Genomic DNA, 13,671 nt, shown 5'->3' with positions numbered 1-13,671 from the left:
AGATGGTATCTCCCTATGGAGCAGAGGGCAGATTTATTTACTGTCCAATATGATAAAGATGATGTCTGTTTGGGAGCAAAGATTGGGCAGGTTTTCTTGCAGCCCATTATAAAAGATTAGGTTCCTTAAACTTGGGGTTCTTTAGCTGTGATGTAAGTCCACATGTGTGGAGCATCCATGCAGTTGCTCTGTGGAATTTGGCGGGGGTGTCTGGGGAAGGGGAACTAACATGAATGTGTAGCTCATGCTCCTTTCCATGCTCTGGGTGATAAAGTCCTTTGTCTCTGAGCCAGAAGTCTGGTGCCTTCTGTCAGCATTCATGCAACAGTGATAGGTTAATTTGTTAATCTGCCAGGTAGAATATAATCTCAGACTCTTTATAGTTCTTGACAGGTTGACCATTTACTATTGAGGAATCATACTTCCCACGATAATTGGTTTATGATCACAGAAGAAAGTATGTTCTTGTTTTCCAGAAAAATAAGAAAATTTGATACCTTTGACCATAGGCCAATATTTATTATTAGAATGTTCTTAAACTCCTGCTATTTGGGGATGTCATGACTAATGACTGGAAGCAGACTAACATGGAGATTGGCCAGCCGTGGCATTTATAGGGGCTTTTCTTTTGTCTCTAACATCATGACTGTAGGTAGCCATCTTCTCTACCTTCTTAGGAGATAATACCTGGCCCTAAACTCTGTTTGCTATTTTGTGCCTTGGCAGGGCTGAGGGCAACCAAAGACTGTGTGTCCATCAGAGATTCAGTGAGATGATGCGGCCTGTGGCTCAGTGGTCCATTGGGATCAATCACAAACCTTACCTCACCTGGGCAGAGGACTGCCAACTCCAGCTGACACAGAACATTGCCCTCCAATATAGCTCTCAACCCCACCTCCTACATCAGGTGTTTGCCTTCCTGTCACAAATAAGTTGGTATCTGGGAGCAAAGACCACAAAAAGGAGAGAGAGGAGAGGGGAGCAAAGACCACAAGGAAGAGAGGGGAGGGATATGGGATTGGGCTGAGAAGGTTACGTGGGCCTCTGATTGCTTCAGGCAGAGAGCAGTGAGTTAAATTAAAGCCACCTTTATTAGAATCACATTATTGCTCCACTCCCATACTTACCTGATAGTGACTTCAGCAGTAAAGAATAAAAACACATAGAATTTAAAATACTTGTCAGTGTATCATCTACTTGTTTGTTCTCTTTAATCAATTGTCTATAAGCTCAGTAAAGATGAGTATTAATTTTATAGCAGCTATGTGGGAGATCACATGACAAATTTAAAAAATGAGAACTCTAGTTCTAAATAATTAATGATACACAGTCATGAAACTTTCATGCTTTTCATAACCTGTGGTCAGCAGATTCTGCTTTTAGTAATAATTCAAATAGTCAGCCCACCACGTTATATGGCAACTGAAAAATATTCATTTGATTTTTGCATTTATAAGTTATTTCCTGATTATCTGTAGTAATTCAGTTATTGTTGTTATTATTATACTTTAAGTTCTGGGGTACATGTGCAGAACATGCAGATTTGTTACATAGGTATACACGTGCCATGGTGGTTTGCTGCACCCATCAACCCGTCATCTACATTGGTTATTTCTCCTAATGCTATCCCACCCCTAGCACCCCACCTCCTGATAGGCCCCAGTGTGTGATGTTCCCTCCCTGTGTCCATGTGTTCTCATTGTTCAGCTCCCTCTTATGAGTGAGAACATGCGGTGTCTTGTTTTCTGTCCTTGTGATAGTTTGCTGAGAATAATGGTTTCCAGCTTCATCCATGTCCCTATGAAGGACAGGAACTCATCCTTTTTTATGGCTGCATAGTATTCCATGGTGTATATGTGCCACATTTTCTTTATCCAGTCTATCATTGATGGGCATTTGGATTGGTTCCAAGTCTTTGCTACTGTGAATAGTGCTGCAATAAACATATGTGTGCATGTGTCTTTATGGTAGAATGAATTATAATCCTTTGGGTATATACCCAGTAATGGGATTGCTGGGTCAAATGGAATTTCTAGTTCTAGATCATTGAGGAATCACCACACTGTCTTCCACAATGGTTGAACTAACTTACACTCCCACCAACAGTGTAAAAGCGTTCCTATTTCTCCACATCCTCTCCAGCACCTGTTGTTGCCTGACATTTTAATGATCGTCATTCTAACTGGTATGAGATAGTATCTAGTTTTATTTTAAAATATATTTTAAAAATATTTTAAAATATTAAAATATTTTCTGGGAGTTTGGGCATAAAGAATCACCCTCACAAAATAAAAAATCAGGAAATGCCAAATGTCTTTTACTCTGTATTATCTTGACTAAGCAATTCACAAAAACTGTGTCTAACAGCTATTTGAACAGTCTGAAAACTCTCTTCTGTATTTATATTTAAAATATGCAGTAGTTATTATAGGCACTGGGAAATTTTCTTTGCTATTATTGTATTTGGTTTTCATGGTCTGAAATGTCTGTGGCTCTCCTGCTTTTAGAATCCCCCTTCTTGGCCCCTAGTTCACTGTATTCTAACATCAATACACCCAACTTGGCATCATGAGATTCAACATTTTATAAAAGACTTTTACTATCTAAAGCTAACTTCGTATATGTATTCCTTACCTTTTGCTGGAATATGTTCTTGGAGATCATAATAAAATGAATGGTCAAAATGCAGATTGTACTGTTCCATAGAAACATTATGTTTGAGAACTATGCTCATAAGCTAGCATTTGGCACTGAGTACATTTAGGTTCAATTAATAAATTATCATGAAAGCAATGATACAACTGTTATAAATCTTATCATTATTTTGAGTATTAAATTTATATTAGAAGTCTTCTGTGCAAAAGTGACCATACCTAATGGGGACATAGCAGTGTAATGTTTAATATATAATATTATGTATGTAATATATTTCATATATAATATATACAGCATATTCATATATTATATATACTACAACTTGAAAATAACATAAACCAGCAAAAATAGTCATGCATTAAACATTTAGCTAACAGTGAAACTTGCCTTCTAAGATGTAGGAAAGTTTTAGTGGGTAATTTGGTTAGACTATATATCATTTACAAAAACACTTTGTTCTTGGAGCTCTGGTCCATATGATAAGGCAAAAAATAAGACAAATAACATATAAGTTATTAAATAACCAATAAATATTAGAAAGGAAATATGTTTATTATTAATAAATGAAAAGACATATCATGTTCCTAGATGGAAAGACCCGGTATTGTATAGCTGTTTAGTATCTTGAATTAATTTGTAAAGTCAAGGCTCTAATCTCAACAGGATTATTAAACTTGAGGGGTAGATTTTGAAGTTCATAAAGAAGAGAGAATGAGTAGAAATAGCTGAGAAAACATTGGGGGGAAAATGAGTTTGAATAGAGGACTTGCTCTATTAAATAGCAAAATTACAAACTAATACAATGTGTATTAGTTATTGCTATGTAGCAAAATACCCCCAAAGTTGACATCTTAACACAAATATTTATTGTCTCTCACAGTTTCTGAGAATCAGGAATCTGGGAGCAGCTTCCTGGCTCAGAGTCTTTCATGAAATTGCAGTCTTCTAAGCTCACTCGAGTGGCTGTAGGCAGAAGACTTCTGTTTCTTGTCACTTGGGCCTCTCCATAGGGCTGCTCAGTGGACATAGCATCTGGTTTCCCACAGGAGGAGAGAGAGAGAATCCCAAATAGAAGTGACATCCTATCACTTCTGCATGTGCTATTGGTCACACAGACCAACACTGGTACAATGTAGGAGGAGACTACACAAATGTCTGAATGCCAGGAGCCAGTGGCCAATGGGAGCCACCACGAAGGCTAGGCAGAGCCACACAATATGTAAACAGTGTGGTATTAGGAAGAGATAAATGAACCAACAGGTTAGCACAGCGATTCAGACACTGACCATGAATACATAGGAATTTAGTTTATGTTAAAGGTACACATTCAAATAAGTGAGAACTGACATTTCAACACATTGTGTCATGAAATTCACTACCCCTCTATAAAAAGAATCATATTAGACCCATACCTCATACTATACTCCAAGTCAATTTCAGAAAAAATAATGAGGTAAAAAGCACATATACACATATTTAAGACAAATATAGAAAATTTCATTTTTTTTGAGAAACAGGGTTTCACTGTGTCACCCAGGCTGGAGTACAGCAGTACAATCATGCCTCACTGCATCCTTGATCTCCTGGGCTCAAGTAATCCTCCCACCTCAGCCTTCTGAGTAGCTGGGACTCCTGGCATGCACCACCATGCCCAACTAATTTTTAAATTGTTTGTAGAGACAAGTTCTTACTATGTTGCCCAGGCTGGCCTTGAACCCTTGGCCTCAAGCGATTCTCCTGCATCAGCTTTGCAAAGTTCTAGGATTACAGGTGTGAGCTACCTCACCCAGCCAGGAAAATATTTTTAATAAAAAATTTTAATCATCTTACAATAGGGATGACCTTTCCAATGTAAAAAATGCACAAAAATAAGAAGCTTTACAGTGAAATATTGACATAGTTCATTACAGTAAAAACACAACATAAACTTCTACAGAACAAAAGAGAATTTAAAGACAAGAGAAAATCTATGAAAATATAGTTAGGATACATCTTACAGTAAACATACATTAACCCAGATGGTACAAAGAGCTCCCACAATTAATAAGGTATAAGGACAATATCATTAGTAAAAAGGGCAAAGCATGTAAACAAAACAATTTGTGGAAGAGGAAATATAAGTGGCAAATGAATGTAAAATATACATTTCATTAGTAATCAGGGCAATACAATTTTTAAAAAAGATTGTTTTACCTATTATAATGGCAAAAATTAAAAATATAGATATGATTAAGAGTTGGCAGGATACTCTCTCCTCAAGCAAACAGTAAAGAAAAAAAGAGTTGGCAGGATACAAGAAAATGAGCGTGCTTATGTTATCAGAGGATTGTATGTAAATGAGGCCTTTTTGGAAGGCAATTTGGTAATATCTATCAAAATGTTAAATGTTAGTAACTCTGAGGCAGGCTTACATGTCTAGGAATCTATCTTATGGAAATACATGTGCACAAAGATGTATGTGCAAAGATGTTCGTTGTTTCAATTAAGTAACAAAATAATTGGAAATAGACAACATGGACACAAGATAATAAATTATAGAAAATGTATACTACAGAATACTATGTCGCCATTTAAAAGAATGAAATAAACTTATATCCACTGAACAGAAATATCTATAAGAAGCACTGTATGTAAAAAACAGTATGTCACAAAACAGTACTTATGGTATGAGCCCAATTGCTACATGCAAATGTGTTATGTGTATTTGCAGAGAAAAAGGCTGCTCGTGGAACTTTCAAATTAGTACTCTCCTAAGAGGGGTTTAGGAGTGAGGACAGAGGCAAAGGAATATGTTCATGTTTTGGTTTGTATATTTACATATTTTAATTTTTTTGTAATAGGAAGATTAATGTATTTATATTTAAGAGGAAAATTTTTAAATAATCAAAATGTTTTAATACATCAGATTCAAGATGGCACATTGAGCATCTTCATTATCTCCCTTTTCTCTCTAGGCTTTATTGAAAGTGCAGAAAATCTCTTTTCTTTTTTAGAAGGAATGGCATCATAATAGCATTATAAAACAAGAGAGGGGGCCAAGCACGGTGGCTCACGCCCATAATCCCAGCACTTTGGGAGGCCAAGGCGGGCAGATCACGAGGTCAAGAGATCGAGACCATGCTAGCCAACATGGTGAAACCCCGTCCCTACTAAAAATACAAAAATTAGCTGGGTGTGATGGCACATGCCTGTAGTCCCAGCTACTTGGGAGGCTGAGGCAGGAGAATGGCTTAAACCTAGGAGGTAGAGGTTGCAGTGAGCCGAGATCACACCACTGCACTCCAGCCTGGGTGACAAAGTGAGACTCTTGTGTCAAAAAACAAACAAACAAAAACAAGAGAGGGTACTATTGGTGGAGCAGACAATTTGAGAAGTCCTGGAAGAGAGAAATCAGAGAGGATCAATATAAAAACTGGCAAACAAACCAGAACAATAAGAACAGAAACTAGAACCAAACATCAAAGAAAACATATGTTCTTTCCAAGAGCTACCAGGGAGGCTCTAAAGTCGGAATCAGTGAACATGAACAGCAGAGATGGCCTGTAAAATAGTCACCAGGCAATCAGCTGGTATTGACGGGGCATTTGGATACTGGATTAGCCAGATTCCAGACCTTCCTTACATAGTGCCTATGGAATGGCTAACACTGTAGCCAAACCTGAGGTACTCTTGTAATCACCCAACAGCTTCTTCCTGCCTACCGCACAGACAAAATTGATTCACTGACACCGTGGCAATTGCAGTAGAGAAAGAGTGTAAGTGACATGAGGCCAGCCCACATGGGAGAACTAGAATTATCACTCAAATCAGTCTCCCTGAAGTCTTGGAGGTTAGGGGTTTGTATGGACAATTTGGTGGGTGGGGGGCTAGGGAATGGACACTGTTGATTGGCTGGGGATGAAGTCTTAAGGGTGTGGAAAATGGTCCCTCATGCAGTCCACTGTTGGTTGGGTGAGGCCAGAGGATCAGCTGAGTCATGAGTCACCAGTCTGGGTGGGATCAGTCTGAAAAATATCTCAGAAAAGCAATCTTAGGTTCTACATTAGTGATGTTATCTATAGGAGCAACTGGGAAGGTCCCAAATCCTGTAACCTCTGGCCACATGACTGCTGAGCAGTAAGGGATTATAGAAAGTACACTTATTTTGTGATCGCCCATTAATCTTACAAAGGCAGTTTCAGCCCTGGAACAGGGAGGGGATTGGTTTCAGGAAGAGACTATTATCCCCTTTTTTTTTGAGAGAGGGTCTTGCTCTGTCACTAAGCCTGAAGTGTAGTGGCACAATCACAGCTGACTACAGCCTTGACCTCTGGGGCTCAATCTGTCCTCCTACCTCAGCCTCCTGAGTAGCTGGGACTATAGGCGCGTGCCACCATGCCTGGCCAATTTTTGCATTTTTTTATAGAGACAGGGTTTTGCCATATTACCCAGGCTGGCCTTGAACTCCTGGGCTCAAGTGATCTGCCCACCTCCACCTCCCAAATTGCTGGGATTACAAGCGTGAGCCACCACATCCAGCCTACTATTACTTTTGTTTTAAAGTTAAACCATAAACTAAATTCCTCCTGAAGTTAGGAGGAATGGCCTATGCCCAGGAATGACCAGTTACAGCTTGGGGCTCAGAAGCAAGACAGAGTCAACTATGTCAGATTTCTCTTGCTGTCATAATTTTGCAAAGGCAGTTTCATTCTCGTCTAAAGAAAATGACGGGTTTGCCTGGAGAGGAGAGGGCTCCTCAGATGGATGTTGGGGCCTGATGAATATATGGAACTGAGTTAATACTGGTGTCCACAACAGAGACCAAGGAAAGAACAATTAGAATAAAAGTGTGTTTTGCCCAAAGCTCCCAGCTTTGGCTATTTCCTGACCGTGAAGCTGCAGGGGAGTCAGCCTAATGAAGTACGGGAACATGGAGCTTGCAATCAGTCTTCCTGTGGGAAAGCAGGATGTGGGGCAGTATGCAGATATAATGCTAGTTTTAGTTTAAAAAAAAAAAAAAAGGAGTCTAACTATCTGAAGATCTAGAAGAAAATGCCACAAACTATGGACAGAAGTTACCCCTAGGAGGTAGGAGTTTAGAGGGAGGGTGAGAGGGGATGAGGGTGGGTTTTTCACTTTTTACTTCAAACCTATATTGTTTGAAATTTGTGTCCATGAACAAATCTGTTATTTGTTTTATAAATAAAAACATTAAAATAATAATTGCACTAGGAAAATGTGTTTAGAAACACACATATTTATGTCTGGAAAGATATACATCACAAATATCAGTAGTGTTTCTAAGCAGTACACTTACATCCTTTACACTTTTCTGCATTATCTAATATTTGGGATCCTGCTGTCAGAAATAGCCATTAGAGCATCTAGACATTTGAAGCCGTCAGTTAAATATTAGGGTTGAAAGCAATGACGTGCTGGTGTTTAACAAGGGGCTCCCTGAAAAGAATGAGCATGCTGATTTGTGAGATTTGCTGACTTCTAAATACTCCCACCACAACAGGTGCCACATAACCAATGTAGGGTCACTAAGTGGGACGGGGAAGAGAGGTGCACAATGGCCTCTCTCCAGCTTGTGTGAGCTGGCTCCCACACATCCTGTGGAGCGAGAGTTTGGTGAGTTAGGATTTATTGACTCAGATCCCCTGGCTTGATTTTCTTCTGTAGCCCACTCTCCTTGGTCACATGGAGAGCAGGCCCTAAGAGGCGAATTTGGGAGAGGTAGCTGCTTGCTGATTGTGGAGTTGAAGAGGCAGCTGCAGTCTCTGATGTCCTGGTTAGTCATGGGTCTATTGCAGAGAGGGACCTTCATTTTGTTCTTATTAACAGAACAATTAGAACGGCTGACCCCTCTTCCCACCACTGTTGCAAACACAGGCGGGATAAAGGCACTTAGGAAGTAGAGGTATGGAGGCAAGCAGCAGACAGATGAAGCAAATTAAAGTCAACAGGGGCACTGACTGCAGGAGGCCCACCTGTATTCAATTCCAGTAAAGTTTGTCTGCTCATTGTAAACAACTCAGTCACCCCCTCTTTTATTATCACTATACGCATCCCATGCTCTCTGGCTATGCTCTGGTCATGCTTATCCTGCAGTGCTGCCTTTTATTTAGAAGGAAAATGAACTAAGCTGGAAAATCTGGCTGGCTGTGCCCTTCAAAACTGTAAAAGCAGGAAAAAGAAATTAGCCACATTCCTCTCCCTGCCCACTTGTCTATTTATTGCCAATATTTCCCCTTCTCCCCGCCCCTGTGGAAACCTCTTGATTTCCACTGACTTTACATCTCACATGATGTCCCTTCCATGTAAGACCATAAGCATCATCTCTTTTTCTGAATAGAGAAAGCCCCATCTTTCCACTGGGCCATGTACCACTATTCCCCCGCCGCCATGGAACATAGTGCCCTTGTCCTACATAATCAGTATCCTCATTGCTCCTGAGTTTTCTTCAATGGGACCTAATGGTAGGAAATAAAATGATCTACTTGAAAAGCAGAGGTAGGAAATGGGTAGCTAGGACCGTCATTATTTCTACATAAAGAAACAACAGAGGAAAAAGAGTGTCTTTGGTTGACTTCCAAGGAGTTGTTGCACTAGCCTAGGATAAGCATTACCCTTAAAAGAAAGCTTTGCATTTTTCAACACCTACATTACATTAAAACGTATTTGGGTCAACAACTGTTAGTATTCATTTGTATAGCTTTATTTTTTTTTCAAGGGAAGCATATATATAAGGTTGATAGCTTGATAAACATTTGTATGCAGTTACATAAATAGAAACATTTAATCTGCAGACACATCATATACCAAATATTAATATTTTGACATAAAACTAAAATTTCCCCCTTAATGTTTAATTTAGATTTGAATATATTGGTCATCACTGAGAGGGGGAGTCAAGATGTTTTTGCTGTTTAAAAATAGATTCTAGAGAACATCTGTATTTTCTTGATAGAAGCAGTAAACCATTTCTGAGATGTGATGGTGAAAATAACAGAGTTATATCATGAACCCACAGTTCTCATCTTATTTTACTTCTGCGCATGCAGGAAAAGTGTGATGTGGGCTCTTCATGGGCCACTGTGACAAAGGGGGTGGTGTAAGGAGTGGTCACAGGGCTTAAGAAAGCTGAACAGAATAAGGTGGTGGGGGGGGGGGAGGTGAGGAGAAAAGGGAATATTAACACTCAATTTTATCCAAAAATAAATAAGATATATTAATATCGTATATATGAATTGATAGGCATGCATGAAAATAATTTGCACTTAATTTAAAACATTTATTGGGCAGGTAGGACCAGGTGCACTGGACTACTATGTAGCAGGTGGGATGGATACATTAGTGGACCATGGGCAGAAAGAAACAGAGAATAAAGTTTATCTGGTGGTGATAACATCAGGGAGAAGAACAGGTCAGGATGAGGGGACAGTTCTTTTATGAAGAAGGGCCAGGGAGTGCCTCTCTGACAACAGAATGAATTTGAGCAGAGATGTAAAGGGATCAAACCACACAGATATCTGGAGGAAGAGCATTTTAGGTGGGGAAAGCAGCAAAAGCAAAGGTCTTGCTGTGGGTGTACTTAACACATTCTAGGAGCAGCAAAGTGGCCAGAGTCGCTGTGGGGGCTGGTCTGAGAAGTAGCTGGCCTCCAGATCTGTCGGGCCCTGAGGCCATTGCCAGGACTTTGGCTTTTGCTTTGAATGGTAGGGAAGTCATGGGAGAATTTGGAGCAAAGAGCTGTTCTCCTCTGACTTACACTGAAACGGACTAACTCTACTGTGTTAAGACTCAACAGTGAGGGCAGTGATGTGCAAGACCAGCTGGTAGTTCACTAGCCCCAGGAGCAGTTGTCCTGGCTTAAACCAGGTCAATAGCAGTAGAGATGGTAAGAGTGGTCAGATGCTGCTTCTATGTTTAAGGCGGTCCCAATACTGCAGGGCTGGGACTCTGGGAGACAAGTGAGACACCTTGGGTGAAAAATTTAAGAAGGAACTCACCTGGCAACATGTCATTGAGTAGGTAAGAGGGGACAAGACTTAGTGCAGCAGTTGGCTTATTAGAGCACAGACAATTACTTCATCTGTAGTAACTGGAGGGAGGGCAGAGTATATGGGCATGGAGCCAGTGGCTTGGCAGATGTGTGCATGGGAGGAAGTGGAGCTTCTTTTGATTACTGTAGTTTTTCAGTGAATTAGAAAAAGCTGGGTCATCAGCTGGGTGAGCTTTGAGAGAGGTGGAGTTTTGCAACGACTGAAGAAGAGGTGAAATAACCATGTAGGAGGGTGAAAATGGATGAACCAAGTATACATAGCAGGGTTTTTCAGGTGTTACTAGAGGCTTCTTGAAGTTAGCGGTTGTCACGCTGGCACTGGAGTTGTATGCTCAGAATTATTTACCCATTTCTTTATTTTACCCATGGGCAGGCATGGAAACCATAGCTCTAGATCATATAAGATCTGCCAAATTGGCTTTACAATCCTTGCTTGAAAATCTACTTTAAAAAATGTCAACAATAGGTGCTACTCTATGTCTAAATAAATCATGTCTGAAAATAACCATTTGAAAATGATTAGTTTAGAAAAGAAATCAAGAACACAATCCTATTTACAACAGCAAAAAAAAAAATTATAAAATACTTAGAGGTAAATTTAGCCAAGGAGGTAAAAGTTCAATATATTGAAAGTTGTAACACTGATGAAAGAGGTTAAACCCAGTATACTGTGTTTGTGGAATGGAAGAATTGATATTGTTACAATGTGCATACTACCCAAATCAATATACAGCTTCAACCTGATTCAACAAAGTCTTATGGACATTTTTCACAGAAATAGAAAAAGCAACTCTAAAATATATAGATGAAAGACTTTCCTCGGGGCCTAGAAGCTTGTGGGGGTGGGGGGGCGGTGGCGTGGGTGGTGAATAACTCCTACCTTCTCAGGCCCAGTCCCAAGGTGCAAGATCCCTTGCACCAGCAGCCTGCGTCAGCAAGATAGCAGAAGCAGGAAGAGAGCTGGCCGGAAGACAAGTACTCCCTGAAGACTGAGAGAGAGGCGGTCTGGGTACCGCCTAGCAGTTACATCAGACTGAGACACTTCCTGTTTACAGGAGACTATAAAACCCCTACTCCATCTTCATTTGGTGCTGACGCCATTTTAGGCCTCAGCCCGTCTGTACCCAGGAGCTCATTAAAATAGCGTGTTGTTCCACACCACCTTGTGGTGTTTGTTGGCATGCTCCCAGAGTTCGAACCAATACAAGAGCCTTACAATATAAAAACACAGAAGACCCCACCTAGCCAGAAAAAGCTGGAGAGAGAAAAACAAAATTGGAGGTATCACACTTCCTGATTTCAAATTATATTACAGAATTGTCATCAAAACAACATGGTACTGTCTGAAAAACAGACACAAAGACCAGTGGAACCAAATAGAGCCCAGATATAAACAAAAACATATATGGTCAGTGAATTTTCAACAAGGCCATGGAGAAGACACATGAAAAAGCATAGTTTCTTTAATAAGTGGTGTTGAGAAAACTGGATATCCACATGCAAAGAATGAAACTGGACATTTATCTTATACCATGCACAAAAATCAACTCAAAATGAATCAAAAACTTAAATGTAAGACCTGAAATTATAAAAGTCCTATAAGGAAATAGGAGAAAAGCTCCTTGATATTGTCCTTGGTAATGATATTTTAGATATTACATCAAAAGCATGGACAACAAAAGCAAAAATAAACAAGAGGAACTACATCAAATTAAAAAACTTCTGCACAGCAAAGGAACCAATCAACAAAATGAAAATGCAACCTATGGAATGGGAGAAAACATTTGCAAATCTTGAGGGATTAATATCCAAATATATAAAGAGCTCACACAACTCAAAAGTAAAAAAACAAAACAAATAACCTGATTAAAAAATGGGCAAAGAACTTGAATAGACATTTTCCCAGAGAAGATGTCTACTGGACAACAGGTATATGAAAAATGGACAACAGGTATATGAAAAATGCTCAACATCGCAAATTATCAAAGAAATGCAATTCAAAGCCACAATGAGATATCACCTCACACATGTTAGGACAAGTGAACTGTTGGTTGGAATTCAAAATGATGCAGCCACTGTGGAAAACAATATGGTGGTTCTTCAAAAAATTAAAAATAGAATTATCATGTAAAGAAAAAAATAAAATTCTGAGCCCCCCCAACCAACTGAATGGACCTCTCCTCTCAGCCAGGGGCATTCCAAAGTTAACCTGAAAAACTAGCTCAGGCCATAATGGGAAGAGGGGGTTAGTAATGCCTCATTATGTTCTCCTCCCTTTGGAATTCAGGCACAACTAACCAACATTAACATTAAAACAGTGATCTTAAGGCTGACAAAACAGACTGTGTAGCAACAAGACACCAAATTCCAACCTGACTCTAGTATAGCATCACATGACAGATAGCAGGACCTGAAAGAAACGGAAGTATTTTACTCCCAGATATATTTCTTTGACATATTTTGAAATGGTCCTGTAAAGCTGTCTTTTATAGGGAAAATCTACATTCTCTAGAGAATCCCCTTCTCCTCTTCCCTTTCCAGGTCTTTTCCCTGATCCAGGAGAGAATTAGCTAAGAGTCTGGCACGTTTTAAAGTCTTGTTTGTTTGTTTGTTTGTTTCTATTTTTAACTTTTATTTTAGGTTTGGGGATACATGTGAAGGTTACATAGGTAAACACATGTCACAGGGGTTTGTTTTACATATTATTTCATCACCCAGGTATTAAGCCCTGTATCCAATAGTTATCTTTTCTGCTCCTCTCCCTCCTCCCACCCTCCCCTATCAAGTAGACCCCAGTGTCTGTTGTTTCCTTCTTTGTCTTCATTCTTCATAAGTTCTCATCATTTAGCTCCAACTTATAAGTGAGAACATGTGGTATTTGGTTTTCTGTTCCTGCATTAGTTTTCTAAGGGTAATAGCCTCTGGCTCCATCCATGTTCCCGCAAAAGACATGACCGTGTTCTTTATTA

At 39.6% G+C, this 13,671-nt stretch overlaps 1 long non-coding RNA gene across 1 annotated transcript in view; it reads right to left on the bottom strand.

Moving 5' to 3' along the window:
- The window catches only part of LOC114676760 (uncharacterized), a 28,124-nt gene extending 16,414 nt beyond the window's left edge, over window positions 1-11,710 (bottom strand). The window contains exon 1 of the long non-coding RNA XR_003727807.2: window positions 11,583-11,710. This is a non-coding gene — a long non-coding RNA (uncharacterized LOC114676760). The remainder of the gene's footprint in view (window positions 1-11,582) is intronic.
- Between the last annotated feature and the right edge of the window lie 1,961 nt (window positions 11,711-13,671).

The sequence above is a fragment of the Macaca mulatta genome, chromosome 3 (assembly GCF_049350105.2).
Source record: "Macaca mulatta isolate MMU2019108-1 chromosome 3, T2T-MMU8v2.0, whole genome shotgun sequence".
Classification (NCBI taxonomy): Eukaryota; Metazoa; Chordata; class Mammalia; order Primates; family Cercopithecidae; genus Macaca; species Macaca mulatta.
This window is presented reverse-complemented; position numbering and strand designations above follow the sequence as displayed.